The following is a 7931-nucleotide window of genomic DNA, read 5'->3' as shown; positions in this document are numbered from 1 at the left end:
ATTTCCAGCATCTGCAGTCCTCACTTTTGCCACAATATGTTGGTTGGCCAATAAAAGGCAAGGCTGCATTGGATTTGGTACTGGGTAATAAACCAGGCTGGGTGTTAGATTTGGAGATCAGTTAGCACTTTGGTGATAGTGACCACAAATCACTTATGTTTATTTTAGCGACGGAACAGGTTAGGTATATACTGCAGGAAATCAATAGGAATACAAACAATGCAGTTCCAAGAATGGGGTTTGATCAGTAAATTTGCAGATGACAGAAAGATTGGCCCAGTGGTTGAAAGTGAAGACGATGGTGTTAGATTGCAGGAGGATAGAAATGGATTGGTCAGATGGCCAGATCAGTGGCAGCTAGAATTAAACCCTGATATCTGTGAGGAGATGCGCTTTGGAAAAAGTAACAGGACTAGGGACTACACACTAAATAATAAGAAATGAGGAAGCTCAGATAACAGAGGGGTTGAGCAATTGAAAATACAGATTTTTATTGTCAGATGCAGATTACTGCCTGACCTTAATGCTTTTAAAGTGATCTTTATTTTCCATTTCCAGGTGCCATGTTGAATCCAGTGCGAGTTCAGTTTCCAACAGTTCATCGTGTCAGAGAGGGTCAGACAGTGAGAATGAACTGTGCACCATGAGAAGCATCAAACTGCAAGAAATGATCATTCATTGGTAGCAACAGTTCCTGAGGAAAAGAAAGGGCAAGATGATAGCTCGTTCCAGAAATAATTCACCAGGAAATTCCTCCAGCTTTCCTGCTTCATTTCAACTTTCCAGAGAGCCCTCCTAGAACAGCTTCATTCTGCCCATTACAAATGTACAGACCATTGACACTGCCATCTCTACCTGCAATGTGTGGGGCTATATCCATTCAATTACTGTCCCTCAGTCTAGTCTATAAGACCATAAGATATAAGAGCAGAAGGAGGCCATTTGGCCCATCGAGCCTCGTTTGCCATCATGGCTCACCTGTTTCTCAACTTCATTCACCTGGCCACACCCAATAACTTTTGACTTCCTTACTGACCAAAATCTATCTATCTCTGTCTTATATACACTCAATGACTTGGCCTCCAAAGCCCTTTGCATAATAGGTTCCACAGATTCATCGCCCTTTGGCTGATAAAATTCCTTCTCATCTCAGCTGCCCTTGTGGAATGTCACCCAGACTAATTTCTTCCCATGTGACTCTGTGTGAGAAACCCTGGAAAGTTTTCCAGTGTTAAAGGCACTATGAAAATAAAAGTTGTTGTTGTTGTTTAATCAGGTTTGAGCCAATCCACGCATCAGTTTCCATATGTTAACCTAATATGGCTTTCAAATGTTGCAGTCAGAGACTGGAAAATGACATCATGAACAACAGGGAACAACAGTTGCTGCCTGTGGTCTGGGTGTTTTCTTCTTGCTCATCTTTGTTGATTATTTTTTGGCTGAGTGTGTTCAGCAGATATCTTCAGTTGTGCTTGGTTTCACTGATATAACCAGTTTCTGAATAAAAATTAATTATCTGACCATTAAACTGTGTATCTGTGTTCTTGAGCTAATTAATTGAAAAGTCTTACCAGGAGCTGCTGGCAGCTTGTGGACATTTGAGGTGACAAAGTTTTCCTCTCCCACATCACCCTAACCCACTGTGTTATCATGTGTTATCAACAACTGCCTTGGAATGAACAGCAACAGAAATGACAAATGGTTCGAGCCATTTGTTTGAGAGAAGCTGCTGCCCTTGAGACGTGTAACTAATGTCAGGGTCAGGGGGCTGTGACATGCTGGCAGTGTCCCTAACTGTAGACCACAAAGTCAGGGATCAAACCCCACCCAGTGGTACAGCACACCCCCACAGGTTGCTGAGAAGTAATTTCTAGCTCCGTATTTAACTAATCCTGTGTTCTGCTTGGTGATCTCCAGCTGAGACCACAATGTCTGGCTGTGGGTTAATCACATGTCATGATCCCTGGGTCTATTTTCAGGAATTCTCGAGTTTAACCCATCCCATTTCTCCACTATCCCCTTTCAGACTCTGCTTCCGACCGAACCATTTGATCAAGTTCCTGAAACAGAGTCACACTGGACTGGAAACATTAACTCTGTTTCTCTCCCCACAGATATTATCAGACCTGCTGAGTTTCTCCAACAATTTTAGTTTTTTGATAAAATATTTTGGTTTATTGTCTTGAGGCCGCATTTCTTTATTGGTGATAAAATTTGTTCATTTCCTCACTTTTGAAAAGTTTTGCCATCATTTTAGTGAGTACATACTGATATATAAATGGCAGTTGTTATAAAGAGGAGGGGTTCGGGGCCAATGTATATTTTAGTAAGTGTTTTGAGCATTCACAGGGTTGCAGCAAATGTGTGAATTTTCAAAGTTTAGGTGATTGATTGTGAGGAACTTGCACTCAATAAATAATTACCATCACTCCTGAAATAAATCTCGATGGGCCACATTTAGAAAATCCAGTCACTAATATCCTCCCTCAGAAGACAGCAGCCGTTGGTTTATTGTTACTGCTTCCCCTTCACTGACACTTTAACTTATTACACTTCTGAGAAATGAGACATTAAAGAAGCTGCAGTTGGCTGGGGCAGTTTGGGTTTTATTGTTTTAACTGAACATACAATAAACTGTGTGGAGAAACAGGGCAGTCACTCAGTTGAGATGATCAAAATACTGCAGATAATGGAAACCTGAAATAAATACAGAGAATGCTGGAGAGACTCAGGATGTTTGGCAGTATCTGCAGGGAGAGAAACAGAGTGAATGTTACATGTTTGATCTGACTCTTCTTCACAATTCTAGGTTTGCCTGAAATCAGGTCTTTATTTCAGTTATTTTGTTTTGAATAGTATGTGCAGAAAAATCAACAGTCATTAGTTGCCTTTTTAGCATTATTTCCCTTGCTGACCCTATTCACTGCTGTTTTTCTGTGTTAGTATCCTCTGTCTGTTCCTGTCCCATTCTGGGTAATGTAGCTGCTGTCTCCTCTTGCTTTGTCAGCCCCCAGCCCCTTTCTCCTGAATCCTGCCCCCTTCTAATTAGTTGAAAACCCTCTCTACAGCCCTAGTTATTCAATTCACCAGGACACTGATTCCAGCAATGTTCAAGTGAAGCCTCCCACAGAAGAACAGCTCCCTTTTACCCCAGTATAGATGTCAGTGCTACAACATAGAACATAGAAAGATACAGTGCAGAACAGGCCCTTTGGCCCTCGATGTTGCGCCGATCCAAGCCCACATAACCTACACTAGCCCACTATCCTCCATATGCCTATCCAATGCCTGTTTAAATGCCCATAAAAAGGGAGAGTCCACCACTGCCAATGGCAGGGCATTCCATGAACTCACTACTCGCTGAGTAAAGAATCTACCCTTAACATCTGTCCTATACCTACCACCCCTTAATTTAAAGCTATGCCCCCTTGTAATAGCTGACTCCATACGTGGAAAAAGGTTCTCATGGTCAATCCTATCTAAACCCCTAATCCTACGCCCTAAACCCCTACGCAAACTGAAACCCATTCCACTTAGACTGAACTCTGAGCCATGTTTTGAACTGCTTGACTGTATTTACCCCATGTCAGTTTGTTGTGGCTCAGGCAGTAATCCAGAGATTCTTACCTTGGAGATTCTGCTTTATCATTTAGCTCCCAATTGGTCACAGTCTTTCAGTGAGACCTCCTTTCTTGTGCTCCCAGTGTCATTGGTCCCAACATAGACAATGATGAGTGGATCCTTCTCCTCCCTCTCCAAGTTCTTCTCCAGTCCCGTGTAAACCAGACAGAATCTTCCTGATATGACAACGGGAACAATCTGAATGATTAATCTGGGGTCAAGCAGTTACTGTTGGACACTCACATTAAGATAAATCAACCTTGAGGAAGGGTGAAAACTATTATATTAAAGAAATAATGAGAAGCTAAAAGAAGCCTGAAATCACACTATTTACTCAACAGCCCATGCAAAGGCAAATAGTTTTTGTTTTGATTCGGAGATGCCAGTGTTGGACTGGGGTGTACAAAGTTAAAAATCGCACAACACCAGGTTATAGTCAAACAGGTTTAATTGGAAGCACACTAGCTTTCGCAGCGACGCTCCTTCATCAGGTGGTAGCTCCAAAAGCTAGTATTTTTGTTTTAGAAGTGTGTTGGTACAGGCCCCTTCCTGTGATGTACTGTACTTCACTCTTTGAAGACAATATCCCATTTGCCTTCTTCACTGCCTGTTGCACTCACACACTTCCTTTCAGTGACTGATGTACAAGGATACCCAGGTCTCATTGTACCTCCCCGTTTCCCAATCTATCACCATTCAGATGATAATCTGCCTTCCTGTTTTTTGTACCAAAGTGTATAAACTCACATTTATCCACATTAACCTGTCTCTGCCATGCATATGCCCACTCACTCAGCCTCTCCAATTCACACTGCAGTATTTCTGCATCCTCCTCACAGCTCACCCTCTCACCCAGCTTTCTGTCATCTGAAAATTACATTTAGTCATTACGTTTAGTTTCCTCATCAAAATCATTAATGTAGATTGTGAATAGCTGGGGTGCTAGCACTGATCCCTGCAGTATCCCACTGGCTGCCATTCAGAAAAACACTCAATTATTCCCACTCATTGTTTCTTGTCTGTTATTCAGTTCTTTATTAATCATTAAACTACCTCCAATCCCATGTGCTTTAATTTTACATTCATCTCTTTTTGGTATTTTCTCAACATCCCCATCATCAACTCTGTGAGCGACATCAACAAAGAATTCCAGTGGATTTGTCAAGCTCGATTTCCCTGTCATAAAGCCCTGCTGACTCAATTTTCTTTTTACAATAGATTCAAGCATTTCCCAATGATCAGTGTCAGACTGACTGCTCTATCATTTTTTTCTTTTCTCTCTGCCTCCCTTTATTATACAGTGGGGTTGCATTAGCTAGCCTCTCATCTCGAGGGACTGTTCTGGAGTTTGGATTATCTCGGAAGATGACCAAGGATATGGGACAAGTGCAGGAAATTGAGATTACAGTGCCTTTATTGGAAGTTATTGTCAGTGCAGCATCAACAGCATGAAGGACCTTTTCTGCAATGTACGATTCCACGACACGATCACCAATGAATCCACTATTATTACAGACACTTCCTTACCTGCTCTGTGATGTAGATTATCAGCCTGGGGATTTACCAGCCTTCAATTCCAACAATTTCCCAAGCATCATTTCTCTACTCATCCTGATTTCCTTCAGTTTCTCTCTCTCACTAAATCCTGAGTTCCTGAATATTTCAGATATTTAGCTTATGCCCTTTGTGAACACAGAATCAACATTTGTATTTTGGTAGTCTGCCACTTTTTGTTCCCCATTATAAATTCCTTCATGGAAGTCCCTTGCAGTCTTCAAAAATCTTTTTCTCTTCATGGAGGTCCCTTGCAGTCTTCAAAAATCTTTTTCTCTTCTCATTCCTTCAGTGAGCTTTACGGTCAGTTTTTATGTTCCCCTCAAGCTGACTCTCATGCATTATTTCCTCTTCCTTAATCAATCATTAATCAATCACTTCTCAGGACTGTTATTTCCCAGACCAATTTGTTTACCTCTTCCTTGGATCTCATATTGTTTCTAATTTCCTGTGTCAGCCATAGTTCAGCCACTTTTCCTGTTTTGCTTTTGTGTCAGGCAGCAGTAGCTGTGTGTGTAAGTTTCTGATTTTCAGTCAGTAATTCTTTGATTATGAAATGGTTCCAATCACCTCCAGATCCCTGGCTTTGGACACTGGACTTATTGAGGAAATCTGAAATGAAGAAGGCAGCAGACAGGAGTGTCAGGGCCAAAGAATTTCTCTGTTTATTTACATTATAAACAATAAGTACAATAATAGAAATGCAGGTGAATGTAATAAATAGGAAAATTGACACAATCAATTCCACAGATGGCAGTAATACTATAATTACACTATTAGCTAGATTCAACACTGTTAGAATGTAAAACCAACTGTTTTAATCATAGAAACCTTAATCAGGCTTCCTACCCTTGGGGTCCAAATACACTGTCATCTCCCAGATCCCCCTCCATGCTGGCTCGGTCAGAAACCTAAGGGTCTCGGGAGTTCTAGCTCACCGCTGAGAAAAATACTGTTTTTAAGTACAGCTGGCTGTTCCTGCTTGCTCTGCCCAGAGCCTGGGTGAAGACTGTAGATTGCAAAGGCCTCTCAGTTTGAGCTGAATCTGCTGATGCGGTACAGTGGGTAGTGGATCTATCGGGGCTTGGTTTTCTTTCCTTTGTGCTGATTATCCGGGCCTGGGTTTCACCTCAGGATGTATCTGAGGCCTTGTGGTGTCAGTCAGGTCAAGTCACTGGTTTTTGGGGTTTGTCAGTTTTTGAGTTTGCTGTTTGTGGTTGGTCGCTGTTGGTTCCCCTGGTTCGGTACAGACCTGTGTCAGTGGCTCTTAGAATGAGCTGCTGGAATTCTTCTTCTGGAGATAGCTGTTTGGTATATTTCCATTGCTCCTGGGATCTGTCCTGGGGATCACTCTCGGGGATGGCTCTGTTAATTGAGGTCAGGACCTGCAATTATGCTAATTGTGAGCCCCTTATCTTCACGCCATACCTATGTTTTCTGGTGTTCCTTTTGAAATCAATTGCTTTCCCAATTGTTCAGAGTGTGTATGATTGGATTTTGATTGGAGTTGAATGTCTGTTATCTCTGTAGGCCCCATGCTGTCTGCTTTGGGGAGCCTGAGGTGTAAGAACAGCCCCAAGCCAGAGTCTGTTTTAGTTGATTGTTCTTTCAGAGATGATGTGTAAAATGGAAATCCAGGCTGTGCAAAGGTTCCAGACAGCCAGCTCAGATCTCTGGGTTGGTTTGTTTGTTCTCCACATGGCTCATTCCAGATTCCATTTACTATTTAAAGTTTTGAGAAGTTGAGCGTTTTGTCCAGTTTAGATTATGGGGACTTTTGCTCAATTCTACATGGTAAAGATCCTGTATCCAGGGAATGGAGGAAGAGACTTCCCATTTTTCCCAGTCTGACCCCCAGGACCCTTACCTGTGGAGAGCCCTCAGTTTGCTGAGGCTGGAGAGGCTATATCTGTAATGATCTTTAGGGAAATCCTGCCCCTTTAAGTGCTGCCTGGCTGCCTTTTCTAATGCAGCAGTCCCTTCCCAGTTCCAATCCTCACATCTGCTGTGGATTGTCAGGAAGCCTCTCCCACAATGAATAGTCCAGGGAAAAGGATTGCAATGCGTGGCAAGTTAGCTTGTGCCAGACTGTGGTTCGACAGTGTGAGCTCAACATGTCACTGCTATAGCAACATCTGTATTGCTGTTTTCAGCACACAGTGACTGATAGTCAGGATATCAATCAGGAACAAACCATCACAACTGGTTCAGTCTAACAACCTGTTCCCTCTCTTTAATGTAGGACTCAGACTGCTGGGACAGTCACTTGAAATCCTGGCGGGAGTTTAGAACAATCAGAATGCTATTCTTTTTTTTTATTTTGAAGGTACATCTGCCCCAGTCCTTCTGCAGTCTCCAATCCTGGAACGAGTCACCGAGGGTTACAGTGCACTGTGATGAACACCGCTGTGACACACACTGATATTTACTGGTACCGCAAGCAACGAGGGTGTCAGAGGGAGTGATTTTGGAACATTATGTTTTTAATCAAACCCAATGGGGCCAAAGATTCTCTGAGTGATTCCACCCTTCCAGTGACCCCTTCAGTAACAGCTTCATTCTGACCATCACAATCGTACAGCCCAGTGACACTGGGGTCTATTACTGCTCAGGGAGAAAGTGAGGACTGCAGATACTGTAGATCTGAGCTGATAATGTGTTGCTGGAAAAGCAACACTTGGACTCCTCCATCGCCAGACCATAGCAACACGACAACTGGAGGAAGAGCGCCTCATCTTCCGCCTAGGAACCCTCCA

The 7931-nt window shown here is 42.6% G+C and overlaps 1 protein-coding gene and 1 long non-coding RNA gene across 2 annotated transcripts in view; both read left to right on the top strand.

Annotated features, from left to right (window-relative positions):
- The window catches only part of LOC122552561, a 4366-nt gene extending 2849 nt beyond the window's left edge, over positions 1–1517 (top strand). The window contains exon 3 of the long non-coding RNA XR_006312415.1: positions 559–1517. This is a non-coding gene — a long non-coding RNA (uncharacterized LOC122552561). The remainder of the gene's footprint in view (positions 1–558) is intronic.
- Positions 1–7931, top strand: part of LOC122552552 (immunoglobulin superfamily member 2-like) — a 1022215-nt gene that overhangs the window by 8351 nt on the left and 1005933 nt on the right. The gene's annotated exons all lie outside the window — the stretch shown is intronic.

The sequence above is a fragment of the Chiloscyllium plagiosum genome, chromosome 9 (genome assembly GCF_004010195.1).
Source record: "Chiloscyllium plagiosum isolate BGI_BamShark_2017 chromosome 9, ASM401019v2, whole genome shotgun sequence".
In the NCBI taxonomy this organism is placed as follows: Eukaryota; Metazoa; Chordata; class Chondrichthyes; order Orectolobiformes; family Hemiscylliidae; genus Chiloscyllium; species Chiloscyllium plagiosum.
This window is presented reverse-complemented; position numbering and strand designations above follow the sequence as displayed.